This window comes from Mustela erminea, chromosome 15, assembly GCF_009829155.1.
Source record: "Mustela erminea isolate mMusErm1 chromosome 15, mMusErm1.Pri, whole genome shotgun sequence".
Classification (NCBI taxonomy): domain Eukaryota; kingdom Metazoa; phylum Chordata; class Mammalia; order Carnivora; family Mustelidae; genus Mustela; species Mustela erminea.
The window spans coordinates 39021624-39033857 of NC_045628.1; positions in this window are offsets into that span (position 1 = coordinate 39021624).

The following is a 12234-nucleotide window of genomic DNA, read 5'->3' on the forward strand; positions in this document are numbered from 1 at the left end:
ATTAAAATCGGAAACTTGCATCTGCTGTGAGATAAAGAGTTTGATTTTTCTCAGCTCTAGGAAAGAGTAAGTGCTGGGAAAAGGGTGTGGAGGAGAAGGTACTGATGTGGGTTGAGGGGTGGCGGGCGATCAGAACTAAAGACAAAGAAAACCTGAGTAGAAATGCAGGGTGAAATGATGGTGTCCTGTGTAGGGAGGGAAAACATTTCCCTTCTTCCTATCTAGGTTCTTTGGCTAGTCTAATAATCAAATTGACATAAGACAGATTAACAGGAGAAAACATTTAATTTCATAGGTATAGGAGTCCTATTAAAAATATAAGACTTCAAGCTAGTCAAGCGACTGAAGCTTCTATGTATACCTTCCTGAGCTAAGGAGAAAGGCAGTTTGAACCCTAGGGGTTCAAAGAGGAGAAAATCAATTCATTGGAAGATGAAAAGACTCAATGTTTGGTAAATAAATGCTTGCCATGACATGCAGATAAATCCTTCTTTTATAAAAAACTATCTCTGGCAATAGTTCTCTTCCTGGTACAGACCCCTTTTCTAAACTCTTTTAGGCAGTTCAGGGGAAGGTTAAAAGCTTTCCCTGTGTCTGCCAGATTTTAATTTCTTTCAATGAGAACAATCCACATGCCAAAGTGGCACATTTGAAATAGCATATTCTGCTCCTCTTCACTTGGATCAAGGAATTAAAAGAGGTAGTAGAGGGGTGCCTGGGTGGCTCAGTCAGTTGAATGTCTGCCTTTGGCTAGGGTCCTGGGATCAAGCCCTGCATTGGGCTCCCTGCTCCATGGGGAGTCTGCTTCTCCCTCTCCCTCTACCTGCTACTCCTCTTGCTTGGGCTTTCTTGCTCTCTCTTTCTGTCAAATAAATAAATAGAATCTGTAAATTAATTAACTGAGTAAAAAATTAGAAGATAGTGGAGATAATGGAATAATTTAGAATAACACAATTCAATAGAAACATGATGTGAGTTATTTAGGGAATTTTACATTTTTTTATAGCTATGTTAAAAAATGGAAAAGAAACAGGTGAAATTAATTTTAATAATATTAACATATTTAATGTAAAATATAATCATTTCATAAGTAATCAATATAAAACAATTCCTAAGGACATATTGTACATACATTTTTGTTACAAGGTATTCCAAACTCGTATCTCAATCCATACACTTTAATTTTTATCAGAAATACTTTATCAATACTTAGATGTCATAAACTTACAGCTGAAAAGGGTGTTCACATCACCTACTTCCTCAAAATGCAATTAAAATTTTTCTGATATTATAATATTGTGATTCCTAAAAAGAAATATGTATTCATCCCGATTTTTTGGCCCAAAACTCCTAAAATCCTTGGAATTTCCTATGGTGAGAGCTATAAAGGTGTCTCTTTTTATATTAAGGGGTAGTTTTGGAAGGAATGAAAGGATGGGGCTTGGTTCCCATGAGTTAATCATGTGTTTAGAGGTTTAGAACTCTTAGTCCTACCACCCTGATTTCCAGAGAAGGGAGTGGGTAGCAGTTGCCTTGATTGCCAATGGCTAGTGACTTAATAAAAGATGCCTATATAATAAAGCTTCCATGAATCTCAAAAGGACAGTATTTGGAAAGCTCCCAGGTTGCTAAATTCACAGATGTTTGGGGACAGTAGCAGGTTCTGAGAACATGAAACCTCCATGCCACTTCCCCACACCCTGCTCCACGCATGTCTTCATCCGGCTGCTCCTGAGTTCTATCTCTTCATTTTAACCTTACCCTACAAAATATTAAATTTATAATCCAGTAAGCAAATGACTTCCTTAGTTCTGTTAGCTGCTTTAGCAAATTAACTGAACCCCAGGAGGAGGTCACGGAAATCTCCATCTCCCAGTAGATTAGAAGCACAGGTGACAACCTAGACTTGTGACTGGGCTCTGAAGTGTGTGTGTGTGTGTGTGTGTGTGTGTAGGTGGAGGGAACCCTTGCAGGACTGAACCTTAACTTGTGGGATCTGATGTTATCTCCAGGTAGATAGTGTCAAAGTTGAATTGAATTGTAGGACACCCAGCTGCTATCATAGAAATGTTGATGGCATTGAGTGACCAGAACCATTAAGTGTTGATTTAAACATTTAAATTTAAACTGAGGAAACATTAAAAAAAAATGAAATTCAGTTCTTCAGTTTATCCTGATCACATTTTAGTTGCTCAATAACTGTAAGTAGCTATTGGCTATCATCTGGTAATAGTGAAGATTTTGAAGATACATAGAAGGTCAAAGAGAACACTTGGTATGAGATTAGGTGTGGTAGAAAAAGAAATGTTGTTGAGGACAGGTGTTCCGACTTGGGCACTTTAGTGGATGGGAAACTTTTTCAGTGAGAAAGGGAATGTAGCAGAAGGGACATTTAGGTGAGGTTAAGGGACACCAGAATGCTTAAAATCAGATATTGAACATAATTTTGAAACAGAAGTTTTTCAGTGATAAAATCTTTTAATTTCAAATTAAATTGAGGTACAGTGCATCCAAAATCTGAAGCACATCTCTGAAAGCTTGCAATCAATAAACTATTGTTTAAGATATAAGGTAATATAGTTGCCATTGCTTTGCTCCATTCTAACAACTTCCTTGCATTACTATATTTAAATATGAAATTAGTGATTTTTCCTTTTGTTGGTTTCTCATCCTCCTAGACATTAGTCCTCTCTGTTACTCATTCTAGAATATTTTCTCCCAGTTGTTTTCTCCCAGTTGTCTATAGTATTTTTGTAAAGTTGCATTTTCATCATAGCTTATCGAGGGCGCTTACTATGAATGTGACTTATGGATGTCAATGTTGACTTTTGTCACTTTGCTTAGGCAGTGTTTGTCAGGTTTCTTCACTATAGTTATTTTTTTGTGTACTTTCCATACTGTGATCTTTGAAAGGAAATCACTAGGCACAAGCCACAGTCCAATAGTGGGGGTTAGGTCTACCTCCTTACAGTATCTACATAAATTATGTGCCATTCTTGATATTCATTTATTTCTTCACTCAGTCATTTATTAGTAGTAAGTCTCATGGGTATTTATTTCATCCTTTGACTTATAATCCTATACCACTTTATTTTTTGCTCAAATTTGTCCACTCAGAGCTCTTTTAGTTGATTCCTGTGTCCCTTTGATAAACCTGCTCATTGTGTGTGCGTGTGTGTGTGTGTGTGTGTGCGTGTGTGTGCATGTATTTAGCACTTCCTTACTTTGTGTTGCAATAGGTGGCCCAGGCTCATCTTGTTTCTTTCCCAAGTTGTAGAATCAGCCATTATTCCAAGGAGCCCTAGTTCCTGATATTGGAGAATGGTGTTAAAAAGACGTATCTGGATTCTAAGTGTGGATGGTACTACTGTCAGGGTGTTATGCTTCTAGCTCCTTTCAGCTGACAGAGTCCAAGAATATATGTGTGTACTAACCATTTTATATACGCACATTTGTAAATATTCTGTAAGCAGTAAAAATTGGTGTATGTGTTAAGCTAACTGTAAGTTCATACTCATGTCCAACTTTAACCCATTACCTCTTGGATCATTCTGCCCTGCTCCCTTAGCTTACTTATCCTCCTCTTCGGTAGTAATGAATCTGCTCCCGCCATCTGCCATCCTTTTAATTATTTTTTTCAATTCTAGTATACTTGTGTAGTGGTTGTGGAATTGTTAACCTGGGCTTCCATGTGACATAAGATTATCAATTCCCCAAATTATTTGGACCATTCCAACAGCTATGCAGTGGTATTTCATTATTGTTTGAATTTTCATTTCCCTGATGACATATAATGTGGAGCATCTTATCATACATTTGCCATCTGTATATTTCCCTTAGTGTGTGTTAAGGTCTTTGGCCCATTTTAAAATCAGCCTGGTCGTTTTTTTACTGTTGAGTGTTCTAAGAGTCCTTATATATTTTAGGTAAAATATCTTTATCAGATATGTCTTTCCAAATAAGTTCTCCCAGTTTGTGGTTTGTCTTCTCTTTCTCTTGACATTGTCTTTTGCAGAACACAAGTTTTTAATTTTAGTGAAGTCCAGCTTATCCATTATTTCTTTCATGGGTTGTGTCTTTGATGTTTTATCCAAAAAATTTATCACAATACTCAAGGTCACCAAGATATTTTCTCATGTTACCTTCTAAGATTTTAAAAGTTTTGCATTTTATATTCAGATCCATGATCCATTTTGAGCTAATTTTTCTGAAGGGCGTAAAGTCTGTGTCTAGATTCATTTTTTGCATGTGGATATCCAGTTGTCCTACTCTACTCTTCTGGCTTGTGTGGTTTCTAACAAAATATTCACTATGATTCTTATCATTGTTCCTCCATAGATATTTTCAGCTCTTGAGCTTTCAAGATTGCTTTTTAATCTTAGCTTTACTGCAGTTTGAATATAAAGTAACTAGGTTTTTTGTTTTGTTGTTGTTTTGTTGGGGGGGTAGGTATTTCAATATTTATTCTGCATGATATTCCCAGAGCTTCCTGTATCTATAGTTCTGTATTTGTCTTTAATTTTGGAAAATTCTCAAACACTTCTACTTAAATTATTTCTTCTCTATTTTCTCTTTCTTCTGCTTTTGGAATTCTGATTATCCATGTTCCCATGTAACAAAAAGTTACACTTTTTAGATTTGTCCCATGGTTCTTATATGTTACAGTTTCCCTCCCAGTCCCCTACAGTTTTTAATATACTTTTCTTTTTGCATTTCAGGTTGGGAAGATTCTCTTGGTCTATTTTTAAGCTCACTGATTTTTTTTTTCCCCCTGGGATATAATCTTTACAACTATTTCTGCAACAATCTAGCCCCTGGATCCTGCCCCAAACTAGACTCCTTTCCCTAGCTAGCCTTCCTAATCTATTTCCTTGAAGCCATGACCTCAGCTGAGCCGCCATTGTTACATGCTCCCCACTGTTATATGACACAGGTAGGATAGAGAGGTCTGACTGAGAGAAAGGCACTCTTCCCAGCTAGAATAAGGCCCTTGCAAAATGTTTTCCCCTGGAGAGTATATACATCTTTTTATAGAAAAAGTCTATTTCACCATGATTACTCTTCCCCTTCTCCTGCCAGAACAATGAGGGAATCTTCCTCAATATTTCTCCATTAAAACCTGTTGGTATTCCAAGAGGAATCTATGGAAGTTTGGGGGCCTTACCAAAATTGCAGCTCCTAATCAGTTCCTCAGTCTTATGCTGCTCTAAACTTAGTCTCTAGCCTCATCAAAATTACCTTTTATGCGCTCCTATCAGTTGATATCTCCAGTGACTTCTCCTCCAACTAAGCAGATATTGTCTCCCTCTGGATGCACCTGTCTCTCCAGATTTCAGAATAGACATTTGCCCTGTCACACCTCAGATTTCTGATGGGTCTAAAATAAGTTATAGTTTTGTTTTGTTTTTTTTCCTTTTCAGTTTGTCCAGCTTTTTTATTATTGTTGTTAAGTAAGGGAGTGACACAGTCCACACTCTTGACATGTTGGAGCTGAAACAGCTGAAACCAGTAATTTAGCTCATTCAGTTTTTCCTTATCCCTGTTTGATTCAGCAGTTTTTTGAGGTTGGTTTTTCTAATATTATTATTATAGTATTGTAATAATACTATAATATTAGTTGTGTCTAGCTATATATAGGCTTTGTATTTCCAAATACATTAACTGTTCAATGCTTTTAACTTTCTTTATGATGTCTTTCTCAAAATTCCATATCTGTTTCCAAAGCATGTACTATCTAAAGCTTAATATCCAGTTTTCTTTAAAATTCTGGCAATGATATGCTAAAAAATTTGTCCTTTTCCCCTAAATTCCTGTTTCTGTCAAAATTTCTTGTTCTTCCTGCTACATGTCTCATCGTCGAGAAGTCTAATCATTTAGTTAGTTAAGTACCTAATTTGTTCAGGTCATTTATTAACTTTGAAAACAATTTGTTCAAGTTTAAAATCATGTATGTGTGTATGTGTTAAACTTATGTACATATACTAATGGCTTTTAAGCAATGTAATGAGTATTCAAATTTTACTTATTACACAAATTTTAGTCTCTATACTCTAGAAAACATAAACAGAATCATACTAAGAAAGTGTATAAATTGGCTAAAAAAATACGGGTGAAATATTGTTTCTCTCAGTCTCCTAAAGATTAAGTTTACCATTTGAACCAATTTATTACCTATAATTTAAGAAATATATTATAGTCATTTAATATCTAAAATACACTGTTACCTACTTAACTTTTATATGAAAATTGTTAGAATGAATTTTTCTGACCCTAATCCATGAACCAACAAGAGCACGATTGCTAATAATTTGCTGCTTCTTCATATTCTATAATCTGTGAATAACTTCCAACATTTCCTTAGTGTTGTTGACTTCTATGCCAGTTTAGGGTGCCTCCCTACTCTCTTTCTTCACTAAATGCATGTATAGTATATATACTAGCATTGTGTACATACTGTGCTATGTTTACTGTGTGGGAAGTTACACATAAATTTGTTTTATGCTATGTGAAAAGTTACAATTTTGATTTCACAGTTTATGTAAAGTGCCCCGTGTAGAGAGCTCAGTTAGCTAACATACTTATTACAATTAATTCTTATTTTCTACATCCCAAGCAGTGGCCCAATGATTTGCCTTGCTGTCAGTTGATGCTCAACAAATGTATCTGTGGGTGTTAGCTGAACCTATTGCATTAACCATTCTACAATATTTGTAACTCAAGTCATCATGCTGTATGCTTTAAACTTACACAGTGATATATGTCAATTGTTTATCAATAAAACTGGAAAAAATCTACTTGAAATGCAAATTAATGAGCTAGTCAGAATTAAAGTTCTTTATGAGAAAAATTAGAACACAGTTATTTCTTTCCTTTAAACACTGAGAATGATTGACATTTCTTTTTATACTATTTTAGTGCTTCAGATGTATGTAGTTGCTGTCTTTCCCTGATGGTATAGACTGGCTTTATAAATGCATGACCTCTCAGTTATAGAGAGGAAACAATATTCTACTCCCAATTTAAAATAACTTTAAAAAAATTATTTACCCTGAAATCACTATTTGAGTTTCAGATTCTAAAATAAATTTAAACTGTTATTTTTAATCTACTGATTTACTTTCATGGAAGTTTTATATGCCCATGAATGAGGACAAGCAGGTATCAACATGGTTTCTTATATAGCTCATACTCTACTAACTCGAAGCTTAACTTTGATAAAACCAAAAGCGCAAGACCTGCTTTCACTTTCAGTAGGAGAGTTTATTATTATCTATTTAAATACATAGACATCATTAAAATGAAGTAACAGATGGGCAGCCTATGCAAACATTTTGAGTTCTGGAGCCCAGTAAGTCACCCTAGTGCTAGGTTATTGGCAAGTCAGTCATGTTAAGAAAGTTAAATCCAACTTGCAGTTAAACACCAAATGGCTGTTAATTTATAGTTTTATCTGCTGATTTTTAGTTTAATTCTGCTATAAGGAAAAGGGTAGAAATTCTGCTTCTCTCATGGGTAGGCATGCAAAGTCAATCTGAATTTTATTTCAGAAAGATTTGTAGTTCTATAATTTAGAATTACATATTCAGGATAAATGAATGTTCTGAAAAAAGAGGACAAGTACTATTTTCTGACAAAATATTGAAAGAAGAGGTTTGAAAGATTATGTGTCTAATAATTCTGTTTTTATAGGAGAGAGAGACCATAGTAATAGAGAGGTGATAAGGACTGGACTACATTTATTTAATTAGATTTATATTTATATTATTTTTATTTATATATTTTTATTATATATATTAAATTAAATTAAATATATTATATTAAAATATATATTAATATATATTTATATTTATATTAAATATATCCAAATGCAAATATAGAGAATTTTTCTGGATGTCATTTTTTTCCAAGTCTCTCCTGTAATTAATAAAAAATTATTAACTCCTTTTGATTTTTCCTGATTGATGTTTAAGTATTTTTCTAATTAATGGATATTTATAATGAAAATTACATAGGGCACCTCACTGGCCCAACCAGTAGAGCATGTGACTCTTTATTTCAGGTTCCTGAGTTCATGCCCTATGTTGGGCATAGAGATTGTTGAATAAATAAATGAATAATAAACAGCACATGTTTTAAAAAAGAAAATTACATATGTGCAATTATGCACAGGGATGAGGTTGACTAAAATTTCAATATTTTTCAGGGTAAGAGGAATAAAACATGGCTGCCTATTACCCTTGGAAATAACTTAGACAATCTGACCTATTGAGACTTCGTCCAATTTAGTTGGACAATAGTTGAGACAAAAAATGTCCAGAATTTAAAATGAAAAAAAAAAATTGAATGGAACTTCACATACTTTACCTTTTTTTAACTGCACTAACTTATCTCCTATCTAGTTATAATCTTTCAAGTGGTACCATGGGATCATCAGCTAAAATTAGCAGAGGATCAAGTTCTTTTAACAAAAAAAGAGAGACAGAATCCAGGTCTGTGGATCACCACAGTATCTGACTTTTTTAAATTGGTCCTTCTGTTACTTTGTCTTCATAGGATAACAGTCAATTTAACAGGGGGCTTATCTACAGTCAGTCATCCAAATCTTCCCAAAACATTGTATAGTGCAAAGGGAGACAGGTTCTCTGCTCACTTCATTCTGCCAGTTCTGAACTTAAACCGTGACACGTAGCCTGTGCTCTGTCAGTATTAGAGAGCCGCTCTAACACCTGAAATAGAAACTAGTCTTGTAATCCTTACTCTGACAATCATCATCTCTGATTAAGCATATACCACTTAAACTTTTTGAATTTTAACTTTATGAGCTGTAAACTGATCTCTCAAATATATTTAGAACCTAATGCTTTAATATTCTATCAGCTTTCATTTCAATTTGTACTCAAGGAGAAATCATTCCATTCATCACCAAAACTACATGCCACTTGCAATGTGACATTTCTAAAATTTGTGGTCAAAACTTTGTCTTTGATTAATGAAACTCTCAAATATTGGCACTATTTATAGAGAGGAAAGGGCATTAACTACAGAATGAGTGTGGCTTAAGTTACTGGGGGCCAAATAATGTAGAACTATTTATTTTTTTTTTTTTTACCTTTGAAAAATAGGGGATTATTCAAGTTTTAGTTAAATTTTTGACAACTATAACTATTTCTTCTGCAAATCCAGGATATACAATCATGACTACCTAGAAGGAGAAGACAAAGCATTCCTTTACTGATTTTAGTTGTTCAAATCTGGTCATGATGCATTTATTATAATGTGGTTTAACACTTTAGTACCTCAAAAATGAATGAAACATGTAAGTTACACTTTCAACAGACAGTAAGTAAGATCTCATGAGGATATGGGAATGACTGAGTTTTCAGAAAATGTTTCCTTTCTGCTTTTCACTCGTTTTTATTGTCTTCTTTTGGTTTTGTTTCAAGAATTTGGGGTGCCTGGGTGGCGCAGTGGGTTAAAGCCTCTGCCTTTGTCTCAGGTCATGATCCCAGGGTCCTGGGATTGAGCCCCATGTTGAGCTCTCTGCTTAGCGGGGAGCCAGCTTCCTCCTCTCTCTCTTTCCGCCTGCCTCTCTGCCTACTTGTGATCTCTGTCTGTCAAATAAATAAATAAAATCTTTAAAAAAAAAAAAAGGTACACACTAGCTCTTAGTACTTCCACATCATCATTTTCCTATGTATATTATACCATTTATCACACTGTTGGGTAATATTGAGACTATCTGAAGTATGTGAGAAGACAGCATATTTTAATGTCATATGTGGGATTCCTATCAATTTTTTTTCTAGATGTGCTTGAGTGTGGGTTTTAGACTGCCTGCCCTAAGATTCCAGGTGTGTCCTTAACAACTGGCCTCTTTGGTGCCTAATTTATTAATCTGTAAAATTATACTACTAATAATACTACTGTATCATTTGTTATGAGTCTTAAATAAGTTAAAATACATAAATTTAGAGGTAAAATCTCCAAGTATACTCTATTATTATTATAATAAGAGCACAACTATGAATTATCATTGGATAAGTGCTTGAGGACTTTAAAAACTGAGTTATGAATAAGAAGTGGCAAAACTACTTCAATAGAATAGTGTAAAAAGTTTTAAGCTAGTATTCACTAGGATTTTCACATATTCTTAGGTCCTAAGATTTTAGGCCTGTGTCCACCATCCTGCAATATGTATAGAATCCCAAAGAAAAGCAATAGTTTATCTAGGGAATAGTAATAAAGACTTTATTAAATAGAACATTGCCATGATCTGAATGTTTGTGTCCCTCCAAAATCCATATTTCAAATTCTAATATTCAATGTGATGGTAGTAGGCTGGTACTAAGTATTTTAGAAGGTGATTAAGTCATGAAGGAAGAGCCTTCATGAATGAGATTAGTGTTTTCATAATGGGAGCTTCAGGCCCATTCATGAATGGGATTAATGGTTTCATAATAAGACCTCACAGGCCCCTTCCACCATGTGCAGATACAAGAAGCTTGTAAGCTGGAAGAGGGTCTTCACTCAACCAAACTGGCACTCTGATCTTGAACTTCCACCTCCAAAAATGTGAGAAATTAATTTCTGTTTTTTGTAAGCCATCCAGTCTGTGACATTTTGTAATAAGAGCCCAGGCAGATTAAGACACGCATTATTTAATGTGGACATTCAACGTTCCCAGCTGGAGGCTGGGCAGCTGCCCTCTCTCGCAGGAAATTATGGATGTTGGAATAAATTACATACATATACCAATGGATCAGAAGTAAAGCTTATTACTCATATACTAAACAGCAAAATGATTCTGCAAGGAGGAGAGGTCAGGTTCCATGTGGGGTAAAACAAGAAGTGTGAAGCATGGTCAGGTGACTCTGACTTCGTTCATGTTTAGAGATTTGGACTGGATCAGGCTTCATGTGTAAGCCAGAATTTGACACAAGGGAAGTGGTACTGGGACTTTCTTATGGGCTTTCTCTGATGGGGGGCAAAAGGGAAAGCGGTAGCAGGAGGACGTAAAGTCTGTCAGCAGTCAAACATCAAACAAACGGGGTCCAACTCTATTCCAAGGCTGAGCCAAGAATATTTTGTGCTTTATTTAAAAAAAGAAAATGGAGAAGTAAATGTATCATTAGCAACAAGGAGTGGTGGAAAAACAAATATTAACTTATATAGAGTTTAAGATGATTCCTCAGATAGTAGCTCTGTAATAAATGAAAGAAGACATGGCTATCCTTAAGGTTGATAAAAGAAATGTCAGTGACAAAAGATTTTCCACTTAGTGGACTGGCAAAGAAAAATTAACCAAATGAAATAAAAATAGAAGGTCCTATATTATTAGTGGTGAGGTGAAGAATGGCAACTTGAAGAAGAAAAATAGAGTTTTCTCTAGAAGAGTAGTATCTAGTTATAAATTTAAAAAGAAACATGTTATCTTAACAATAAGAATAAAAACTCAAATGTATGTTTAACAAAAGATACATATTCTATTGAAATTAAATATAAAATCTTACTGTATGTGTGGGGAAACAAGAACCACTGAACAAATGGAGACACTTTCCATGATTCTGGATGAAAGAGTTGAATAATAAAAAAACTATCTCAGAATTAGCATAAATATATAACTAAGCTTACATAAAAATCTGCTAAAGCTATGAAAACAAACTCAAAATTTGGCAAAATCCATTAGAACTAAAGTAAAAGTAATCCCTCATTTGGTATTTGGTCACAGAAATAAAACAAGTCTGTGGTCAAGGCTATATAACCATGATTTCACTTTAGAAAAAAAACTTGAAAACAATTGAATATTTGTTCTAGAATAATGAATGGGTAAAGAGTCATATACCCCCAGTGGAATACTATGTAATTCTAAGTGAATGAGTTCAAGACTTACCTGGAGGTTTATACAATATGCATTTGAAATGAGAAAAATTAAGTTTCAAAGTATTGTTTGTAATGTGACTCCTATTTTTAAAAAGCAAATAAGTACAAAATGCATTTAGAATAGTATTTTTTATAATCATGGAAAAATATGGACTCAAATATACTATCTACCAATGTTATTTTTTTTCAGATTTTATTTGACAGAAAGAGATCACAAGTAGACAGAGAGGCAGGCAGAGAGAGAGAGAGAGAGGAGGAAGCAGGCTCCCCAGTGAGCATGGAGCCTGATACAGGGCTCGATCCCAGGACTCTGGGATCAGGACATGAGCTGAAGGCAGAGGCTTTAACCCACTG